General features: G+C 38.9%; 1 long non-coding RNA gene across 3 annotated transcripts in view; it reads right to left on the minus strand.

Annotated features, from left to right (window-relative positions):
- The window catches only part of Gm32184, a 92,184-nt gene that overhangs the window by 58,106 nt on the left and 9,319 nt on the right, over nt 1–24,759 (minus strand). The gene's annotated exons all lie outside the window — the stretch shown is intronic.

The raw sequence follows: 24,759 nt of genomic DNA on the forward strand, positions 1-24,759 counted from the left end.
AAAGGTAGAGTTTCTCTCCCTTCTGTCTGTAAACCAGGATGGAGGCTAAGTTACTTATCACAACAAAGTGTCTTGAGTTTCAGAGAGCATTTCCTCCGAACCTTCCCTGTGGCCAGTGTCTTGAATTTGAAGGCTCTTGTCAATTTCACCTTCTCAAAAGGACAAAGATAAATTAGGCACTGGTTCCCCCTGGTGTTTGATTGTGGAACTATACTTCCAAGATTCACCGATGGGTTTCTGTTTGTGGCGGGACAGTTTGCCCTCTGGTGGAGACCACAAAAACAGCCAAGATGCTAATTAAATATTTGTTTATTGAGTTTAAAGCAGTGAGTATTAATTCAAAGCACAAATTTTTAAATACGAAAATTACAAATCACTAACTATCACACACACAAAGAGAGCAAGCAGTTACATTTGGTAGGCATAGTGCTTAGGACTTGGTTGGTACAGGTTTAGTGGGAGTGATCACCCCCTAACACAGGAGATTCACCGGACAGTAATCACCTGCTCTCAGACATGGCATCTTGGGCCCTGGAGCAGGCAAACGCATGGTTCTGCCTAGAGATGTGTTTTTCATACAGTGTAACCAGCTGGTGCTGGCTTGTAGGCTTACATGGTTGGTGGCTGCCTCGTTGGCTCATGGCATCCAAGGAAGTGTGCCAAGAAAGAGAACCTAGAAAATTCTAAGCTCCCTCTCATGACCCACCTCAGAAGTCACCAGTGTCAGCCTGAGCTATTGATAGAAGTGGCTTCACCCAAGCTCACAGACAAAGAACATAACTCATCCTCCCGCCTAGAAGTGTCATGTCCCAAGGGAAAAAGAGGACTGGGTGTAACACATGTATTTGAATGGCCGTCTTCATAAAAATGTGATCAAACTATAGTGATTTTATTTCATTCTTTTCCAAACTCTGAGGTCAGTACCATCATTATCCCAATTTTGCTCTTCAGTGAATAGGGTCAAAAGTACTTTTTTTTTTTTTTAAAAGACTTCTTCATAACATCGGAACAGATCAAGCCCTACTAAATCTGTGGATTTGTGTGGGAGGAGGGAGGCAAATCTGTCCCCAGACAAGACTGTTAAGTTAATGTTTATTAGTGTACCAAAGACTGATACACTTCCAATCAATGAAAATATAAACCCACAGGATAGTGACAGACACAGCAGCTCCAAGGAAGAACACTACCAGGCTGACTTGGAGTCATCTATTATTCTGCAAGATCCAGCCAGTTCTTGCAGGAGAGACTAGCCACATAGCAATATGACAGAGATTACTGAGTTGGCTTTTGTGCTTATTGTCTTGACAGGAGGCCAGCTCCTATTTGCTCATCTCCACTGTGACAGCACTGACCTCATAGATCAAGGACTCTAGGTAGGAATTATTCCAATGGCCAATGCTAAGTAGATGGAAACGGGAAAGGTCTGTTGTTTGACTCTTCCTGGGGAGTCTTTATCTTTCCCCTCCAGATAGAGAGGACCAAGACAAAGGACCCCTGTAGACAAGTTCAGCTTGGTGAGCAAAAGAGTTCATTTTGCTCTATCATTGGCTGGGTAGAGTCTGCAACAGGTGGCAGCTGATGCTGCACTCAAGGATGCTCGATGAAGCAGCATCACCAAGTGGCAGGTTCTGTAGATGCCACATGGGTAAAAGTATGACATGCACAATTTGTTTCAGAACAACCCTTGTGGAAACAATGTGTAAAATCGGTAAAAAGGTGATTTCCTCTGTACCTTCTAGTAATGGGTACTTAAGTAAAAGTAAAATGAGCTAATGTTTATTGAGTAGTTAGTCTACCCCAGGAGGTCACGTTGCTTCTGCCTGAAGTCATTATTTGTCTCATTTCACAGATGAGCAAAGAAAATAACAAGATAAGTACAGACACTGCTTTGATTCTCCAAGTGAGAGATGGGGAGGTAGGGGAACCAGTCCCATAGTGCTCACGGATTTAGAAATGATTTCATTGTTACATCAATGACACAGAGATGATACATTTACTTCAGTATGTTAATAACTAGTCTTTGGACGATCTTAAAAATAACACCAGTTTTAAAATTCTACTTCCTGTTTGCTCATTGCTGGTGAATAGAATACAATTGCCCCTGTAGTATCCTGAAATATTGCCAAACCAAACTGAAGGATTTTTAAATCAATTCTGTGGTATTGTCTGTGTAGACAACTATTGCTCGCCGAATAGAAGTTTTCTTTCTTCTTGATCTGTATTTCACTTAACTAATTCATCTTGACTTTTTATACCAGCTAAGAAGTCCAGCATAATGCTAACTAGGATATTAGGAGTAAATACCTTCTTTTTTTTTAAATCTTAGGAAGAAAGCCTTCAGTATCTGACCTTTTCATTTATATATACATATGTACATATGCATATACATATACAAATGTTTCCTCTTTAGTCTGTTAATATATTAACTGATTTTATAAATGTTTAGTGTATCAGTGTTTTACTTGCATGTTACAGCTGTACATCACATGTGTGCCTAGTCCCTGAAGAGGCCAAAAGAGAGCATCAGGTTGCCTGGAATTAGAGTCATGGATGTTTGTGAACTGCTGAGTGGGTTCTGGGAATTGAACTCAGGACCTTTTGACTGCTGAACCATCTCTCCAGCCCCTAAATTGATTGTCTAATATTGTACCACCTATATGTCTGGAATGAATCTCACTCAGTCATCACACATTTTTCTTTTATGTATTAAAGGAGTTAATTTTTAAATATTTACTTGGAGTTATGCTTAAGAGAGGCACTGTCCTGTGTCTCATTTTGGTAACATATTCATTTGTTTTTCTTCTAATGTAAAACTGGTTTGTTAAAGGGCAGAGAGGGTTTTGTTCTCTGCTATGTTACTAAACAGTTTGGATAGAAAGAGTACTATTTCTTTTTTGATTTGATAAAATTAATTGATAAAGATATTGGAATTTTACTTGTAGAAAGTTTCATATTACGAACTGAACTTCCTCAAAAGCATTGTAACAGTGGCTCCCAACCATCCCATTGCTACAACTCTTTAATACAGTTACTCATGTTGTGGTGATCCCCAACTATAAGTTATCTTCATTGCTGCTTTATAACTGTAATTTTGTTACTGTTATGAATCATAATGTAAACATCTGTTTTCCCATGATCTTAGGCCACCCTGTGAAAGGGTTATTGAACTCCAAAAAGGGTCTCAACCCATAAGTTGTGAATAGCTGCATTAGCGTGCCTAACCTCTTCTTGAAGAAAATTCTGTATTTTGAGTCTTTCAAGGTTACTACTACTACTATTACTAAAACTAACTAACTAACTAACTAGTACTAGTACTATTGTTAGTTTATTTTGAGACAGGATCTCAGTTATTTCAGGTGGGCGTCTAACATGCTCACTAGCTGAGGGTGACATTAAACTGTTGTGCTTCCTGTCTCCACCTCTTGAGTGCTAAGGATACAGGTGTGCACCACCTCTTCTGGTCTTTGCAGTGGTGAAGAACCTGGGACTTGTATATTCTAGAAGAGTGATCTACCAGATGAGCAATGTCCCTGGCCCCTTTATTTCATTTATCAAATCTATTTGTGTAAAGCTGTCTGCCATATTCCCTTAACCGTCTTTTGAATGTCTGTGGGGTCTGTAATGATGGTCATTTCTTGTTTCTGATATTGGTAATTTGTGTCTTCTCTGCTTTCAATCTAATAGGTATGGTTAAAAGTTTATCATCTTTGTTGTTCTAAAACACAAGCTTTGGGTTCATTAATTTTATTTATTGTTTTTCTGTTTTATTTATTCATGTTCCTATATTTATTGTTTCTTTTCTTTTACTTGGCTATGGGTAAACTTAAAGCTGAAAATTGAGGTCATTGAAATGAGGAAGTTCTCATAAGTTGTTTAATGCTAGAAATTTCCTTCTACACTCTACTTTAGCCATAAGCCACAACCAGCAATGGTCATTTCAGCTAATGAAATTTAATGTTAATTTTTTAATTTTAATTTAAAATATTTTCCAATTTTTATTTTGATCTTTTTAAAGTCTGCTATGTATTTTTAAAAAGTGCTATTCAATTTTCAAATCCTTGAGGATTTTCCCAAATACCTTTCTAGTATCAATATCTATTTCAACCTGTTATAACCATAGACTATATTTTATAAGACTATACTCTATTTAAATTTGCTGAAGTTTATTTAGTGGGTATATATAATCTTCCTTGATGAAAATTCACATATATTTGAAAATAATATATTCTGCTATCATTGGATGGGTGTTTTGAAAGGGTTTATTAGGTCAATTTGTTTAATAATAGTCATGTCTCCTGCATCCTAATTTTCTGTCAACTTGCTCGATTATAGAAAGAGGTATTAAGACAGCTAATCTTGATGTCAACTGCTCAGTCCTTGTGACATTGTTTCCTGGTCCTAGAGCAGAGTCAGCAGGATTTGGAACTCCACAAGTATTAACAGTTGTTATGGGCATAGAGCTTGTTTATATAATAATTACATAATTTACTTTATGTTCTTCCTTTGGGAGATGTTCTCCCTGCCAAAGTTATCAGGGAATGTTCTCCCTGACAAGGTTAATGACTCCATGATAATTAGAAATGGCACAAGTCCAGGAGTTGAGGGTATCTATATTCCTCAGCAAAAATGGTAAATTCTGTGACCTTTAGGACATTTCTTGAGGCTGTGGGAAAGAGCCCTGAAAACATGAGTTCAAAAATATATAATTTCTCAATTATGCAAAATATAAGGGTACAATATTAATTGTATGAGGGGCTTCATGAACCTAAAAGAACAAAGGCAGATGCACCAATAAGCTAGCTTGTTAGAAAAATACAAAGGCAGGCAGATTCCTGAGTTCAAGGTCAGCTTGGAACTGAGCAAGTTTAGGCCTGGGTGTGGTGGGAATGGTAATTTCGGGGTGGGATCTCACCTAGTTAGTTTATTTATTGTCTGTGCTTACAAAGGTAGGCAGATCTCTGAATTCAATTGCTGTGTTAAAAATTGCACTTACTCTCTTCTCTAAGAATCAAGGGGCTAAGGTCACAAGATGCTAATTTGTGGAATAATCAAAAGGGAACCTGGGATGGATTATTGATTTGATAGGTAAATAAAAGACTGGGCTTTGGTCCTTGAGAGCTGAGCTATCTTGATGAGCTGTCTGTAGAGCCAGGAAAAGCAGAACACAGAACTGTCAGCTTGTACCCATGATTTGACTTTGAGTCATTTCTTTAGCCCTTCCCAAGTACCCCTTCTTCAGGAAACCCTCTCCAAGTCAAGGATCCTCCTTGGCAGTCAACTTTGCACTTGGTTAGAGGATGTCCCCACTGAAGAATGGCCTCCATGAAACTGGCCTGTGGACATGTCTGTGGGCATTTTCTTGGTTGTTCTTTGATGCAGGAGGGTGCTGCCCACTATGGAAAATATCATCTCCAAGCAGGTGGGCCTGGGCTGGATAAGGAAGGAAGCTGAATGTGAACCTTGGGGCAAGCCAGTAAGCAGCATTCCTCCATGATCTCTGCTTCAGTTCCTGCCCCCAGGCCCCTGCTTGAGCTCCCCTCTCCCTTCCCACAGTGATGGACTAACATGTGGCTGAAGTAAACTCTTTTCTCCCCAAGTTTCTTTTGGTCATGATGTTTCCTCATAGCAACAGAAACCAAACTGAACAGGAGTGTTCAAGTCAACCATAATTACTAATTTTTTTCTTCTTTCATTTTTGTTAGTTTTGGCTTCATGCATTTTGATGCTCTGTTAGTAGTTGCATACACACTTATGCCTTCTGAATTTATCCCTTCATCATTACCATACTGTCTTCCTCTATCACTTTAACACATTTTGTCTTTATACTTATGGGAGATTTATTTTTGTTTTCCACAGACAGAATGTAGTCAGACCTTGCTTTTTCTTTTTCCATTCTTTCTTTTATAATCTCAGGAATAATGTGGACACACCATCTCCAACCAACACAAATTCTATAGCCACACTTCCACATTGGGGAGAAACTACCTGGAGAGGTTATTACATCTGAAATACAATACACAAAACTTGCTTTGGGAAAAGCACCATGTCCATGTTGTCTACCCCAGCAAGTACTTTTTGGTTTTTCCTCCCAAGATGTGAATCTCATCATCTCTGCATTTCAATGTAGCAAGTTAATATAATTACTGATATGGCTAGACATACATTTTATAGCTGGGTTTTGAAAATAAATAAGAGAATCCCTGAAATTGAATGCAGTATAACTATTGGTATGGCTATATTTACATTTTATGGATGGATTTAAAAACTAAATCTGATGGTTTCTACATTTTCATGTGGTAATTTAATGTAATTATTGGTGTGGCTGCTAATTGGGGGTTTTTTTTGAGTCTGTTATTTGTTAAGTCTTAACAATCCTGTTTTCTCACTAACAGTATTTATTTCTTTGTTTGTTTGTTTTTGTTTTTTTGTTTTAGATATTCTAATCACTTTTTACTTTTTATTAAACTAATAAAATTTATTTTAAAATATAAAACTCAGTATTGGCATTTTTAAGTCATCAAAATAATTTATAATAGTTAAATGCCTCTTAAATATACATAATATCTTCTGAAGCTAAAAGTAATATGCACTCCACACTAGAAAAAGCAAGAAAGTAATCTTCTTTCAACAAACCCAAAAGAAGACAGCCACACAAACATAAAAATAACATCAAAAATAACAGGAAGCAACAATCACTATTCCTTAATACCTCTTAACATCAAAGGACTCAATTCCCAAATAAAAAGACATAGAATAACAAATTGGATACATAAATAGGACCAAGCATTTTGCTGCATACAGGAAATGCACCTCAGTGTCAAAGACAGACACTACCTCAGATTAAAGGGCTGGAAAACAATTTCCCTAGCAAATGGTCCCAAGAAAAAAGCTGGAGTAGCAATGCTAATATCAAATAAAAGCAACTCTCAACCAAAAGTTATCAAAAAGGATAAGGAAGAACACTTCATACTCACCAAAGGAAAAATCTGCCAAGAAGAACTCTTGATTCTGAACATCTATGCTCCAAATGCAAGGGCACCTACATTCATAAAAGAAATTCTACTAAAAGAACACATTGAACCTCACACAATAATAGTGGGAGATTTCAACACCCCACTCTCATCAATGGACAGATCATAGAAACACTAACTAGAGAGAGGCACATTGAAACTAACAGAATTATTGACCAAATGGATTTAACAGATATCTATAGAACATTTTATCCTAAAACAAAAGAATATACCTTCTTCGCAGCACCTCTTGGTACCTTTTCCAAAATTGACCATATATTAGGTCACAAAACAGGCCTCAACAGATACAAGAAGATCGAAATAATCCCATGCATCCTGTCAGATTATCACGGACTAAGGCTGGTCTGCAATAGGAACAAAAACAACAGAAGGCCCACATACACGTGAAAGCTGAACAACACTCTACTCAATTATAACTTGGTCAAGTAAGAAATAAAGAAATTAAAGACTTTTCAGAACTTAATGAAAATGAAGGCACAACATACCCGAATTTATAGGACACAATGAAAGCAGTACTAAGAAGAAAACTCAGCTCTGAGTGCCTCAAAAAAAAAACCAACCAAACAAACAAACAAACAAACTGGAGAGATCATACACTAGCTTCTTAACAGCACACCTGCAAGCTCTTGAACAAAAAGAAGTAAATATACCGAATAGGCAGGAAATAATCAAACTCAGGACTGAAATCAACCAAGTAGAAGCAAAAAGAAATATACAAAGAATCAACAAAACCAGAAGCTGGTTCTTTGAGATAATCAACAAGATAGATAAACCTTTAGCCACACAAACCAGAGGGCAGAGACAGTATCCAAAGTAGCAAAATCAGAAAAGGGAGACATAACAACAGAAACTGAGGAAATTCAAAAAATCATCAAATCCTCCTACAAAAGCCTATATTCAACAAAACTGGAAAATGTGGATGAAATGGACAATTTTCTAGACAGATACCGAATACCAAAGTTAAATCAGGATCAGATAAGCCATCTAAATAGTCCCATAACCCCTAAAGATATAGAAGCAGTCATTAAAAGTCTCCCAACCAAAAAAAGCCCAGGATCAGATGATTTTAGTGAAGAATTCTATCAGACCTTCAAAGAAGACCTAATTCCAATACTCTTCAAACTATTCCACAAAATAGAAACAGAAGGAACACTACCCAATTCATTCTATGAAGCCACAGTTAGGCTAAGTATTCTCTCTTGGAGATGGAATGATTTCTGTCTAATCAGGAACGTTTCACAATTTTGTTCCATAGAGGACTTAAGAAAATTTTTTTCTACTTCTATCATGTTTAATGTTCCAAATAGATTTTAAAAACTAGTGTTTATTTCTTATATCTCCATTTTAACTTTTATTGGTTGCCCTAGTTTATTAATATAAACAATCTACCTTCAAACTATTTTACATGCGGTTGCAGAATCCCACAACTTACTGCATTTTCCCAAATCCATGTCTCATTCTTTGTACTACCATTTTATATATTTTAGCAGTTATATTCTATAATATACGTCGATTGGCTACCATAATTATTTTGGCCATCTGATGACCTTTTAGGACATCTAGCAATATAACTTTCTCTTTAAGTTTGCCTGTTGTTGGGGTGACATTTTTGTACACTGTGTGAAGGTTGTCTTTGTATTTATTAAATTGTTGATTGCTGTTCTGGCAGAGAGGCTGAGAACTGAGTGCATAGCACTCAGTTCTCAGTTTGATATTGTTATTCTTTTTTTTTTTTAAATATGGATCATCGCCTGCCTCTGTATTTTGTAAGCATACACCTTTTCCACTAGCTGATTGGTTTAATAAAGAGCTGATGACCAATAGGGAGGCAGAAAAGGAAAGGCGGGACTTCCAAGCTGAGAGAGTCTTTAGAAGAAGAAGCAGAAGCAGCAAGATTTATTCAACAGCCTGGGAGGTTCCTAGACTTGAACCCAAGCAGAGAGATAGATGGGTTAGATGAACTAGCTGGGAGCTAGCCTGAGCTACAGCCTAACCAATAATAGAAATTAATAAGTCTCTGTGTCATTAGTTACATTGCTGATGGGTCCAGAAAACCCTGCAATAAGCCTACCTTTTTCTCTCCCCCGCCCCAACCTCTTTTCTTTGTGTACTACTGTGCTCCTGGTGGAATATTTCTTCTGCTCAATTGTTTACTTAACTTTGTTTCATTAAAGATCTACTTACAGATATGTGTTGGCTACAGCTTTTAAGTGGACGTTGGGTTTCTGAACTCAGTCATCATGATTGTATGGCAAACACTTTACCTACTGAACGATCTCCCCAACTCCTCGACTGGAACTCTTTTGGAGACAATGTTCAGACTTCTAAGTTTGGTTTGCAGAAGTTTGAGTATTGTTTTTTCATGCTTGCCCTACTTGGAATTTCCAGGATTTCTCAAATATCATTAGAAGTCTTTTATTATTTTTGTTAGCTCTTCAAATAACATGTCTGTCTTTTTGTTCTGATTGAACGGCATCCAACTTTTCATTTTTTCCTGCTGTGATTCAAATATGCTAGTGTTTTCATTCTTTTGAGGGCCCAGCTTTCTTTAAATTCCAGGCTTCTTGAATATGCTAAAACCATACTTCTCCGATGGGTTCAAAGGGTGTAATTTTACTATTTACCTGGAATTTCACTTTATGTTGGAAACCGTGTGTGTGTGTGTGTGTGTGTGTGTGTGTGTGTGTATAATCTAGAGAATTTTAAAAATGGAGTATGTTCCATTATCAAAACCAGGAGTTTATAATAATATTTTAAAATGTATCAAATGTTGCCAGGTACAGTCACTTCACATATTTCTACATACAACTCTTTCTCAACAGCTGAAAAGCCCACTCATTTTCTCATCTCTCTCTCTCTCTCTCTCTCTCTCTCTCTCTCTCTCTCTCTCTCTCTCTCTGTGTGTGTGTGTGTGTGTGTGTTTACATAAATGTCTAGGATTCATAAAAACATGTCTTGGGCTTATATGGCAGGGAAAACAAACTCACTATCTAGCTCAGTTTTTCTTGATACTTTCTAAGGCAAAAATTACATGCCTTGAAATTCTTGAATCATAAGTGTTTAATTGAATGACCTTTTAATTTTTGTATGTTTCTAATAGCATACTAAATTTAACCTCCTTGGAAGAAAGTCTAGGATAATCTCCATTTGTACCTTTGACATCCAGTTAATAGACAATAATTACAATTATTTCTCTATAGAATATATTAACTAAAATACAATTCATTAGAGAAAGGGACTCTATCTTTTCAACTTTGAGGTTCCCTTTTGAACCAATATCTAGAACAGTGGTTCTCAAGTTTTCTAATGCTTTGACCATTTAATACAGTTCCTCGTGTTGGGGTGACCCCAACATGAAGTTGTTTTGTTGTTACTTCATAATTTCAATTTTGCTATTATTACAAATCATAATCTAAATATCTGATACACAGAATATCTGATATGTGTTCCCCCCCCCACCCCAAAGTGATTTTGACTCACAGGTTGAGAACCGCTGACCTAGAATGTACTGAAGTATCAGTAAATGTATGTCATAAAAATTCCATCAGAACAAATAGCTTGTAGCTTTTAAATAAGGGAGTGTGTCAGGTTTAAAGATCTGCTCATTACGTCTGCCAACTAAGGGAGTTATGACATGAATTGTCAAGACATGAAAAGAAACAGAAGGCAGAAATTGGAATGCTAATAAATCATTATGTTCCTGTGACTGTTTACAGAGACGTGGGCTTCTTTTATCACTGCGGAACTGGGTGGAGGACAGAGAGAGTTACTAAATCATTTTCACTTTATATATTAAGGCCTTCAGTTCTAAAGCTATTTAAAAGGAAATATAGGCTGCCTGTCCAGATGTTATTAGGCAGAAACGTTTCTGAAGTTCACGGTTGATATCCTGACAGCTGCGATTTACTATTTTCAGTTGTCTAAATGTGCAGGTAGTCAAGCTTGTTGCCAGATCCATTTCTTTGGAGCCATTGACTCTCTTGGAAAAGGGAGGGGCTGCATGTACTGACATTTGATTCTGCAGTCGCTTTGAAGTCATGTCTAGAGCTGTTTGGCTTGTCTTTAAATAAAAACAGTAGCAGCAGAAACCATATATATCCTTGGACCTATAATTCACCAAGTGCGAGCTGGCAATTACTGGTAACATACAGTACATCGTTAGACTCTGAGTCAGAGAAGGCTGAAATTCACCTACTTTTATGCAACCAGTGCTTATGACATGGAATATGCTCAGAAGTGAGTGATTAATAAATAAATTAATAAATATTTTGGGGGTAGAGAAAATTATTTTATGTAGTATAAATACCAGGTGCCTACTACATTTAGTTAGTGAGAAAAATTAATAAAGTACTAACTTCTTGGTAAATAAAATGTTACTTCGAGTTAGTTTCCAGTAATTAAGAAGTCGCTTTTATCAGGTCAGCCCATTGCCAGATGGTGACTATAATCTCAACACAAAATAGAAGTTACAAGAATCTGAAGACACCAACAGGTTTGAAAGAAGCTGGAAATACATTTATACTTGAAAGAAGGAAATGGTGCAGGATGATTCCTTTTTTGACACAAATATTTGTCTGCGGGTGGGCCTTAGTCACAGTGGGTAAAATTCTAAAAGAAATCCAGTCTTACTGACTTGGCTATGGAACAGGATTTGGGAAACCATGGTAACTGGAGAAGGAGAAGAGAAAGTCTGGGCAGGAAGAAGCCCTGGCCACCACATGGGCAGGGTGTCCTGTAGATTAGCCTGGCCCAGACTGGGTTCATTCTGTTACTATCTGTGCATAGAGAGGACGTCGGACAGGCCAGCTAAGTCTGCAAGAACTAAACAGAGTTTCAAGCTGTCCCATTTCAGGAAAAACATAGCCGGTGATCAAATGAAAGTGAAACTAATTGCTTGCCTTACGTCAAAAACAGGGCTGGGGATTTAGCCCAGTTAGTAGAGTGATGGCCTAGTGTGTGTGAAGGCCTGGGTTCATGCCATACCACATAAATGTCGATGGTATACCATACAGGCCTGTAGTCCCAGCAATCAATAGGTAGAGGCAGAAAAACTGGAAGTTCAGGATCCCTCCTTAGCTATATAGTGAGTTTGAGCTCACCTGTGATACACAAAACCCTGCTTCAAAGAGTAAAAACAAAAAATCAACACACACAGATTGACTGAACAGAAACCAGTCCTAAAAATCAGTCACACTATGCGCCAACTGATCCAAATGATAATTCACACTACAGTCCAAAGGACTCCGCATTTCTAGACTTAGAGAGACACAGGAAAATGTCACTAAACACAATTTGTCTTAAAAGGCAAGTGTGATAGGATGAAGACACAGACACAGGAATTAACATTTAAGGATATAAAGTGCTATTATAACCAGTGTGCGGACTCAAAGGAACACTTACAATGAATGAACAAATAGAAACATCTTAACAGTGGAATCAAAACCACAAAAGAAAATTGTCAGCATTTGTGGGGACGTTGTCAGGAAGCCCAGCATCACCCGCAGCAGATCAAGGAGTTACCCTAACATGTTTTGGGACCTCTACTTGTGCTAAACCAAGATTCATCACTTCAATGAAGAAAACAACTTCAGAGGACAGGCCAGTTTATGGTGCTGAGTTGGAATTTAGTAAAGATATCTTAATATACATGTGATATACATTTAAGCACTGATCTTTAGAGAGAGAGAGAGAGAGAGAGAGAGCAGAAGGGTGGTCTGGTGCCACAGGCTTTTAATCCCAGCACTCAGGAGGCAGAGGCAGGCAGATCTCTGAGAGTTTGAGGTACCCTGGTGTGCACAGTGATCCAGCCAAAGCTACCTACAGAACCCCTGTCTCAAACTCCCTTCCCCAAATAAAAAACTGAAAGGACAACATAAACTCCATTTGTTTCCCTTTAAGGACCAGGCCTGAATTTGAAAAGAAGACCATAAGGCGCCAGCTCCAGGAACAGATCATAAGTCCCAGGAACTAGGCCATAAGGGAACAGACCATAAAATCCAGGAACAAGGTCATAAAACCCCCTCCCAAGGAAGAGCTTGCTGCTAACCACACGAATGGGAGAATATCTTATCTCAGAATCTGTGCTGGGCAGCCCTATCTCACCCCATGGTTAAATATTCACGACATAGGAATGCAGACCACTGACTATCTGTGACCCCCTAGCACCCACTAATGAAAGTTTAGATTACCTAATCCTTCTAGAAAATTTCCCTAATTCCCTTTAAGAAGGCCTGCTTGCCTTTGTCTGGGCTCGCCATTTCCAAGAACAGTTGACCCCTGCATGCTGGTTTCTGCAGAATAAATGTTCTCTGTTTTTGCATACTATCTGAGTCTGGGGACTTCCTTCAGCGACTTTCAGACCCTTCCAAAAGAAGAAACAGAGAGGCACTCAGAAAGAAAGACAAGACACCCCTGAGCACATGGGCCTGTGATTCTCTGAGACAAAGCTGATGCTTGTTGCTTTTGCTTTATGATAGTCAAAGTATTTGGGTGGGATGGGAAGCTACCATCTCCAAAAGTTTGCTAAGAAGCCTGAATGGGCACAGAGAGGCCTGAACTGATGAGGTAAAAGATGCTTGCCTTACTCACCAGAGAGAGACAGAGAGAGAGAGAGAGAGAGAGAGAGAGAGAGAGAGAGAGAGAGAGAGAGAGAGAGATTGATTCAGGCCTTAAACCTGGGCTCTTGGTACTTCAACACAAGGCATTTGTGTTGTCTCCATGATGGCAGCCTTTACAACAAATGGTAATTGTGCTGGAATTACAACGTATTGGCTGGTGGGAGGCTTCAGGCTCCAGGGTAAGGGACTCCTTTCCCTTCCCAATTCCCCATGATTCTTCTCATCTTTTTATCCCGCCTCAATCAAATGAAAATTTATGAAAAGAAAAATGGGACTTGGGTATATAGCTCAGTAGGCTGAGCATGCATAAGACACCCCCCCCCACCGCCACACACACACACACTAATAGTAAATGTTTGAATAAGAATGTCCCCCATGGGCTTATATATTTGAATGAAGGAAGTGTGGCCTTGTTGAAGGAAGTATGTCATTAGGCGCGAGTTTGAGGTTTCAAAAGCCCAAGCCAGGCCGAGTGTCACTCTTTTTCTTCCTGCTGCCTGTGGATCTGGATGAAGAATTCTCAACTATGTCTCCAGCACCATGTCTGCCTGTGTGCCACCTTGCTCAGTGCCATGATGATAAGGGACTAAACCTCTGAAGCTGTAAGCAAGCCCACAATTAAATGATTTCTTTTCATAAAAGTTGCCTTTGTCATGGTGTTTCTACATGGCACTAGAACCCTGACCAAGAAGAGGAGGAGGGGGAGGGGGAAGGGAAGGAGGGGGGGAGGAGGGGAACAAAGAGGAGAAAACAATGACAAAGACAAATATGAAAGAGGAGAATTTGAAATTAAAAAGCCACAAGCAAGCAGCACATTTAAATGAGGGAAGAGTCCATTTAAAGCTATCTACAGACAGTATAAAACACCGATGAAAATAATAATAAAAAAAAAAAGACTCTCAGAAGTGATGGGGGCAGTGAAGAAAGAGCCACCGTATGTGTAGTATGCTACAAAGAAAAATGTTAGGTATGGAGGGCAAGCCCTGAGGTTTATATCCTGTTCCACTTCTGGTCTACAATCAGGTGGTAACACAATAGTGAGAAAGACATTAATTAATTCACTAGGGCTGCATCCCATGACTAGAACCACACCCAGTGGACCCACTTCCCAACACCACCAGGTCAAGGACCAAAACTCCAGTTTGTGTTTGGATCCAGTTTAACTTAAGCTGCTGTCTCCCTAAGCTGCCAATATGGTGGACATAGCTCAAGTTGAGTGATGCTCAGGGCTGGGGAGGCTCTTTAATGAACTACACCAGCAGAGAGAGGAATGTCATCTTTCTGCCTCCCCAGGGGGATGCAGACATTTGAACTCTAGAATCCCACACTGTCAAAACTAAGAAATAAAAAAGGAGCATTGAGTGCTGGTATGTGTTGCCTTGGGTGACATCTCCGGGACTTGCTTCCAGAGTGAGAGTCGAGGTCAAGAAGACAATGGGAGAGATGGGTGTAAGACCTGCACACTCTCTGCTGATCCTCTCCCTAGGATGTGTATCTGTCAAAAATTAGTTGGCTTTTGTGAGAATATTTGTCACTTTGGAAGCAATTAACGATGCTTGTTCTTTTTTTTGGCAATCACAATCACTTCTGCGTGCCACAATATAATTTTGTCTTCTTTTAGAACAAAGAAGAAAACAGCACATGGATTGAAGGGAGGGGCAGGGTGGTTTCGTAATTTGGGCAGAACTCCTCAAACCCTTGTTTTATATCTAGATAGTGCTTTGGTTTGCATGTGATTTACCCCATAGTCCAGGTGCTGAAATGTTGATTCCAGTGTGGGGCTGTTGTGGAAGTGGGATTTAGATTACAACACTTTACCCTCCAAGTTAACTAAGACAGGTGGTTTTTTATTATTATTATTGGATGTTTTCTTTATTTACATTTCAAATGTTATCCCCTTTCCTAGTTTCCCCCGATCCCAGAAATCCTCTATCCCACCCTCCCTCCCCCTGCTTCAATTGAGGGTGTTCCTCCACCCACCCACCCACACCCACATCCCCACCCTTGATTCTCCTACACTGGGGCATCTATCGAGGTTTCATAGGACCAAGGACTGCTCCTCCCATTGATGCATGACAAGGCCATCCTCTGCTACATATGCAGCTGAAATCATGTGTACTCCTTTGTTGATGGCTTAGTCCCTGGGAGCTCTAGGGGGTGGGGTTGGTTGATATTGTTGTTCTTCCTATGGAGTTGGAAACCCCTTCAGCTCCTTCATCTCTTTCTTTAATTCCCCCATTGGAGACCTCACGCTCACTCCCAAGTTTGGCTGTAAGCATCTACTTCTGTACTTGTCAGGCTCTGGCAGAGCCTCTCAGGAGACAGTCATATCAGGCTCCTTTCAGCATGCACCTCTTGGCAACCACAATAGTGTCTAGGTTTGGTAACTGCATATGGGATGAATCCCTAGGTGGGACAGTATCTCCATATTTGCTCCTGTGAGTACTTTGTTCTCCTTCTAAGAAGGACCAAACTACCCACACTTTGGTTTTCCTTCTTCTTGAGCTTCATGTGGTCTGTGAATTGTATCTTGGTTATTTGGAGATTTTGGTCTAATATCCATTTATCAGTGAGTGCATACCATGTGTGTTCTTTTGTGATTAGGTTACCTCACTCAGGATGATATTTTCTAGTTCTAACCATTTGCCTAAAAATTTCATGAATTCATCATTTTTTAATAGCTGAGTACTATTGTACTGTTTAATAGCTGAGTACTATTGTACTCCATTGTATTGTTGAAAGACATCTGGGTTATTTCCAGCTCCTGGCTATTATAAATAAGGCTGCTATGAACATAGTGGAGCATGTGTCCTTATTACATGTTGGAGCATCTTCTGAGTATATGCCAAGGTTTGGTATAGCTAGGTCCTCAGGTAGTACTATGTCCAGTTTTCTGAGGAACTGCCAAACTGATTTCCAGAGTGATTGTACCAGCTTGCAATCCCACCAGGAATGGAGGAGTGTTCCTCTTTCTCCACATCCTTGCCAGCATCTGCTCTGGGACCATTCGCTTGAAAAATTGTTTTCTAGCCTTTTACTCTGAAGAAGTAAAGTGTCTGTCTTTGTCACTGAGGTGCGTTTCCTGTATGCAGCAAAATCCTGGGTCCTGTTTTATGTATCCAGTCTGTTAGTCTATGTCTTTTTATTGGAGAATTGAGTCCATTGATGTTAAGAGATATTAAGGAAAAGTGATTGTTACTTCCTGTTATTTTTGTTGTTAGAGGTGGAAATATGTTTGTGTGGCTATCTTCTTTTAGGTTTGTCGAAAGATTACTTTCTTGCTTTTTCTAGGGTGTAGTTTCCCTCCTTGTGTTGGTGTTTTCCATCTATTATCCTTTGTAGGGCTGGATTTGTGGAAAGATACTGTGTAAATTTGGTTTTGTCATGGAATATCTTGTTTTCTCAGTTTATGGTTAGTTGACAGTTTTGCTGGGTATAGCAGTCTGGACTGGCATTTATGTTCTCTTAGGGTCTCTGACAACTGCCCAGGATCTTCTAGCTTTCATTGTCTCTGGTGAGAAGTCTGGTGTAATTCTGATAGGTCTGCCTTTATATGTTACTTGACCTTTTTCCCTTATTGCTTTTAAAATTCTTTCTTTGTTTAGTGCATTTGGTGTTTTGATTATTATGTGATAGGAGGAATTTCTTTTCTGGTCCAGTCTATTTGAAGTTCTGTAGGCTTCTTGTATGTTCATGGGCATCTCTTTCCTTAGGTTAGGGAAGTTTTCTTCTATAATTTTGTTGAAGATATTTACTGGCCCTTTAAGTTGGAAATCTTCACTCTCTTCTATACGTATTATCCTTAGGTTTGGTCTTCTCGTTGTGTCCTGGATTTCCTGGATGTTTTGAGTTATGATCTTTTTGCATTTTGCATTTTCTTTAACTTTTATGTCAATGTTTTCTATGGTATCTTCTGCACCTGAGATTCTCTCTTCTGTCTCTTGTATTCTGTTGGTGATGCTTAGTCCTGATCTCTTTCCTAGGTTTTCTAACTCCAGGGTTGTCTTCCTTTGTGATTTCTTTATTGTTTCTATTTCCATTTTTAGATCCTAGATAGTTTTGTTCAATTCCTTCACCTGTTTGTGTTTTTCTGTAATTCTTTAAGGGATTTTTATGTTTCCTCTTTAAGAACTTCTACCTGTTTACCTGTGTTCACCTGTATTTCTTTAAGGGAGTTATTTATGTCCTTCTTGAAGTCCTCTATCATCATCAAGAGAAGTGATTTTAGAATCTTGCTTTTCCAGTGTGATGGCATATCCAGGATTTGCTATGGTGGGAGAATTGGGTTCTAATGATGCCAAGTAACCTTGGTTTCTGTTGCTTATGTTTTTATGCTTGCCTCCTGCCATCTGATTATCTCTAGTGCTACCTGCCTTCACTATATCTGACTGGAGCCTGTCCTTCCTGTAATCCTGGTTGTGTCAGAACTCCTCAGAGTTTCCTCCTCAGCTTTCTCTGAGGTCCTGTGATTCCAGGATCCCGTGATTCTGAGATTCTGGGTGTGTCAGAGTTCCTGGGAGTCAAGCTGTCTCTGGAACCCTGAGAATCTGGTGTGACCAAGCTCCTGGAATCCTGTGATCCTGGGTGTGCTAGAATGCCTTGGAGTGGAGCCTCCTCTGGGTGCTGTGGGAGTGGCTGCAGAGTTCTTGCCTCAAGACCGGTCTTGTATCATGAGCCATCAGCATGCCTTTGAACCTTCAGAATCATGAGATGCAAACTTCTTTTCTCTATAAAGAACCTAGTTACCACTATTTTGTTGTAGCCACACAAAATGACCAGAAGAGATAATAGGGGATCCATCCCATAATCAGCCACCAAACCCAGACACTATTGCATATGCCAGCAAGATTTTGCTGAAAGGACCCTGTTATAGCTGTCTCGTGTGAGGCTATGCCAGTGCCTGGCAAATACAGAAGTGGATGCTCACAGTCATCTATTGGATGGAACACAGAGCCCTCAATGAAGGAGCTAGAGAAAGTACCCAAGGAGCTGAAGGGGTCTGCAACCCTATAGGTGGAACAACAATATGAACTAACCAGTACCCCCCCCCCCCAGAGCTCATGTCTCTAGCTTCATATGTAGCAGAAGATGGCCTATTGGGCCATCATTGGGAAGAGAGGCCCCTTGGTCTTGCAAAGTTTATATGTCCCGGTACAGGGGAATGCCAGGGCCAAGAAGGTGGAGTGGGTGGGTAGGGGAGCAGGGCGGGCTGGGGGAAGGGGGTCTTTCAGTATAGCATTTGAAATGCAAATAAAGAAAATATCTAATTAAAAAAAAAGAAGTGCTGACAACAATGCTGCTTGTGCTTGTATCATTTTCAGAGCATTAAATTATTTGTATTTATTCTCAACCAAATATTAAATGGAGCCTTTGGGGGAAAAAATCTCCACATGTCAAGTATCTCTACTGCACCATCAGCTTGAATGAAGAACTGCATCTCATGAAGGGGTGGAAATATTTATTATAAGTATTGGTATGAGGGACATATAGAGCTGGCAATCAAACTTTACACTAAAATCTACCTGTCTGGGGGTTTCCTCAGGTTTCAGCAAGGAAATCCAGAATCTATCTCAATACTAAATCCTGTGGTCCAGGGCCTCCAACTCATCTTCTTAGAGCCACCCTTCACCTTAGATTCTTATCTTTGTTGTTTCAGTGACAAGACAGCTGATAGGACACGGTGACAATGGGCCCCAAGGTAACAGAACTGAAGAGACTCTCTAAGCTTGATATCCTGGAGCATCAAGTCAAAATGCAGAGGGGTAAAAACCAAAACAAAACCCACAAAACAAAAAACAACAACAAAAATCAGAGCCTCCGTCCACCTCCTCTCAAGCCTCCTTAGTTTTACTGCAAATTTCTTTTTGTCTGTGAGTTTACTGAAGGTCCTAGTGTTCTGTCCTGATGAGGTTTGAGAAAGCAACCTAGGGAATTATAGGAACATCTGAAACCATAGCTGTGGAGAACTTTGCTGGCCAGACATCTTGTTACTTAACTTTGCTTCAATAGCTTTTAATTAATGTAAAAATGTGTTTTTCAGGAAAGGTAGTGTGTGTGTCTGTAAATCTAGCCCTTGAGAGGCAGAGACAAGAAGATCAAGAGTTCAGAGCCAGCTGGGCTACCCAGAATGAGTTCTAGGCAAGCCTGGGTTATGTGGTGAGCCCTCCCGCCCCAGTTTCAACAATAACAAAACACCACAAATAAATATATATGATTTTAATTTAATGGTACACACATATACTGAACTTCAAAATTTTATAAATTATAATAATAATTTATAACTTTATAATTACTTTATAATTACCTTATATAACACTTTATAATTACTTTATATAACAATCCACATTAACCAAAGTTAGCTTGTTTGACCTCTGATCTGTTGAAGTAGTTTTTAATTTTAAAATGCTTTCGTCCAATGCCATAGCTTTCCTTCTCAAACTTCAGAAATAACATGCAGGACTTTCAGTGACGTATGAGCAATAAGGAAAAGAACATCAGAAACGCTGAATATATCTAAGGCAGTGGTTAGAAATAGATTTCTTCTAATGTTTTATTTTCACAGGGAAAGCTGTGAGGTGCATGTGGGTCACTTAATCATGGACCTTCCACTGAATACTTCCAAATCTCTGGTATTTGAACATTCATTTTTTGAAGACATCTTTTCCCAGAAGATACCATTAAATAACATTTCATTTCTTTTTTTTTTAATTCTTTTTTTTCTTTTTTCTTTTTTTTTCACTTTTTAAAAAATTAGGTATTTTCCTCATTTACATTTCCAATGCTACCCCAAAAGTCCCCCATACCCACCCCCCTACTCCCCTACCCACCCACTCCCCCTTTTTGGCCCTGGCGTTCCCCTGTACTGGGGCATATAAAGTTTGCGTGTCCAATGGGCCTCTCTTTCCAGTGATGGCCGACTAGGCCATCTTTTGATACATATATATGCAGCTAGAGACAAGAGCTCCGGGGTACTGGTTAGTTCATATTGTTGTTCCACCTATAGGGTTGCAGTTCCCTTTAGTTCCTTGGGTGCTTTCTCTAGCTCCTCCATTGGGGGCCCTGTGATCCATTCAATAGCTGACTGTGAGCATCCACTTCTGTGTTTGCTAGGCCCCAGCATAGTCTCACAAGAGACAGCTATATCTGGGTCCTTTCAGCAAAATCTTGCTAGTGTATGCAATGGTGTCAGCGTTTGGAAGCTGATTATGGGATGGATCCCTGGATATGGCAATCAGTAGATGGTCCATCCTTTCGTCACAGCTCCAAATTTTGTCTCTGTAACTCCTTCCATGGGTGTTTTGTTCCCAATTCTAAGAAGGGGTATGTAATTAATATTGTTAGCACCTTGGGGATATTTTAGCACTCTGTGTGTGTGTGTGTGTGCGTATTAATTAAATTTAGGTTCTTATATATGCTAAACAAAGCATCTTATTACAGAGCAATGTCAGAAACCCTTTTCTATTTCTCATTTGAGATGGGCTTTGTCCTAGTTGCCCAGGCTACCCTTAACCTCACTCTGTAGCCCATGCAGGTCTTACACTCATGATCTTTCTGTCTCAGCTGATCTTTCTGTCTCAGCTCCCAGGCATTTGAGGTTACAGGTCTGTGCCACCAGGTTACTTGCTTCTAATATAACACCATGTACGTAATTATAGGGGTTAAATTACCTGTTTGTTGAGGGATCTATCTTATAAAATATTAGTGTAGGGTTAGAGAGATGTCCCCATGGTTAAGAGCACTTGATGTTCTTCCAGAAAATGGAAGCAGAGGACCTGAATTTGGTTCCTAGGACCCATCTTAAACAACTCCACACTCTTTGGGTCTCTTTGAGTAACACACACACACACACACACACACACACACACACACACACAAATAAAAAAAATGTTTTTAAATATTTCTATAGAGCACAAGTTTGACCATCAACTAGTAAATATTTAGTATGCTGTTAAAACTCTGCAATGGGTAAGTTAGAAAACTACCAACAAGCATCAGAAATTGACTTGAACAAATTCAGATTTTATTAGCAACCGTCAAGGGAATATGAAGGTGTGCATAGAAAGCTATCTGAAATTGACCCTTTAGCACTGTTTACATCAATTCATTTAATTTATAGCTTACTGGGTATCAGATCCAATATACACTATCTTAAGTTTTCTAGAAGATGGACAATGAAGATCAGAGTCCAAGGTCACTGACAATATATTTGACTAATTTCTTTTATGAGTATATCCAGTATCTTTTCAGCTTTTTAAGAATTATTGGAGAGAGAGAGAAAAAGGGATTTTGATCCTTTTGTGAAAGTAATATACAAATTACTACTGCTATTTAGGATGAGAAAGGAGATTTTTACAATTTACTTTAAGTGAAGTGTGAATTTTGATTGACTTTTTTAAGAGAAAAATCACTAAGTTGTATCCTTTTCATAAACATACATGCAAAATGCTGACAAGCTAAGTGTACCGATACATTAAAATAATGACAAACCATGGCAGAGTGGAGTTTACCTCAAGAATGTAGAGCTGATTTCATATTTAAAAGTCAATACACGTGATTTGTTATATTGACAAAATGAAGACTCAGAGACATAGGCTTTTTGCAGCAGATGTATAAAACACACTTGGAAAAAGACAAACTCTTAATAAAAAATTTTATAAAATAAATGTGTAAGCAAATTAGAAGTTGAATGGTCTAACCTTGACCTGATGAGGAGATCCATACAAATCTTTTAGTTAATTTAGTATGTATTGATGAAAGAATCTCTGTGCTGTGTTCCCAGGTGGACATAGGGGAAAATATCCTCTGTCAATGTGTTATTGAAGACACAGCTGGTCAAATACAGTGACAAAGTGAAACAAACGTCTTAACATTTATTGCTGATGAAAAATACAAGTGAAACTGTTGTGTGCCATGATTTTTTTCTGGGGTGACACAACACAGACAACAGACACATACAAACACCTATTCACCCCAGATAGGGACACATCCCATGTAACACACACCTACTCACCCCAGATAGGGATCCCAGGAAAGAATGAAGTATGGATAGCACCAAAGTCCAACTTGGTGAAGAACCAATGGGTTTATTGGGGTTACTTTCTTATACCAATAGGTGATGGGTTGCTCACAGGAGCAGAAATGAGTCAAAGACAGCTAGCTGCATTACCAACACCAACCTCAGCATGGGTGACAGCTCACAAAAGCTGGAAACCTGGAGCCTGCAGGCAGCTCAGCAGGTTGGAGAGAATTCTTTCCTAGTAACCGAGTCTAAACTTCTTCCAGGCAGTTCTGCTGGTTTCTGCTTCTTCAAGGCTGGTCTGGTCTCAGAGTCTTGTTTGCTGACTAGCTTATTTGAGAATGACTGTTATTAGGTCTTACTACTTGCTCAGGGAGGGAGGGGCTTAGAGAATATAGTCAGTTTCAGGTACTTCCTGAAGCAATTTGAGTTGTTCAGTATCTTTCTTAAAACCTCCCCTGTAGATTCGAATCTTTCAATCTCAGGAAGAAACTGCTACATGAGAAAAACTAATCAAATATAGCCATGCTGTAAGTTACATCATTGATATTCTAAAGTCAATTATCTTATACACTAGCATCAAACAACTGGCAAAACAAATATTGCATTTATAGTGGCAATTGGGGAGGCATCCAATACCTGTAAACTAAACTTAACATTGAAAATTGACATTAAAAGCCGGAGAGTAGTGGCGCATGCCTTTAATCCTAGCACTTGGGAGGCAGGGGCAGGCGAATTTCTGATTTTGAGGCCAGCCTGGTCTACAAAGTGAGTTCCAGGACAGCCAGGGCTACACAGAGAAACCCTGTCTCAAAACAAAACAAAACAAAACAAAACAAAACAAAACAAAAACAAAACAGCAACAACAACAAAAAAAAAAAAAACAAGAGAGAGAGAGAGAGAAGAGAAAAAAGAAAATTGACATTAAAATTATAAGACTCCTGAGAGAAATTAAGAAAACCCAAATAGCTGGAGATGTATACTATTTTTGGATAAAAAGATTCACATGTATTTGAGAAACGATAAGGTTGAGGCTTTATACTTTCTGGATTCAACTTTTACTAAATGTATGTTCTTCATGAAGTTACAAGGCCATCGTAAGAACGAATGAGCATCAGTGCGACAGAATAGAGAGCCCAGAAATACAGTTCATGTCTACTCAGCAGAAGCAAAGAGAGTTTTCCAACAAAAGGTAGTGGGACTGTTGAATACTTAAGTGGGGAAAGTTTATGAAAAATGAAGTCAAATGTCCTTCAGCACTACTTCTATCAAATATAATAATCTGTCTTGTTTTCTATTTACACATTGATCATCTATTAGCTAATCAAAGTATTGTTTTTAAAACTATAGTGATGTTCTTGCTACTGGGCTATATGCTTTTGACAAAAACAATTGTTTTAAATTATAAAGGAAATTTTTTTCATTAATGACATCTCTAATGATAGCATATAAAGTAACTAGAAATTGTCCATGACCACACAATCCAGAAATTACCTGAAAATGGCATTTTGGGGGTAGTTTTCCTAAGCCTTTCTGTACAATACTGTAAAATTTGTAAATTTCTTAACATAGTATTCACTTACTTGTAATTTTTTTTGTAAGAATGTTTAGGATTAAATTATTTTGAGTTGTATATTATCTTTGATTTCAAAAGAGTTCATGATTTTTTTGTGTGTGGCTCTATTTTCAAGTGGCATTGATTTTAATGGTAAGCTATGTTCAAATCACATTTTGTTAGATATCTGCTCCTAGGATAGTGTAAAGCTCGTAAGCGTCTTTCTCCTTTGAAATTTTCTACTCCGAATGAGCCTTAACTATCCAGCAAGCGTGACTCAAGGAAGTCATTCTGAAACAGTTATAGTTTCTGCTGTCTGTGATGACTTTAAGTTTGTCTTATCTACTCAGTACTTCCTTGCCCACAGTGAAATTTCAGGAAGGTCACGAACCGAGCATTCCAACATTGCCTCTTAATATTGGAGTAAGCTCAGATGCAGCGATCAGACTGAACTCATAGCACAGAGCAACACTGCAGGGCCACAAATGATTGTTCATGTGTTTGTGAGCTACTTAAATAGGTCTGTTTTCCCCTCAGCCA

The sequence above is a fragment of the Mus musculus genome, chromosome 13 (assembly GCF_000001635.26).
Source record: "Mus musculus strain C57BL/6J chromosome 13, GRCm38.p6 C57BL/6J".
NCBI classification, from domain to species: Eukaryota; Metazoa; Chordata; class Mammalia; order Rodentia; family Muridae; genus Mus; species Mus musculus.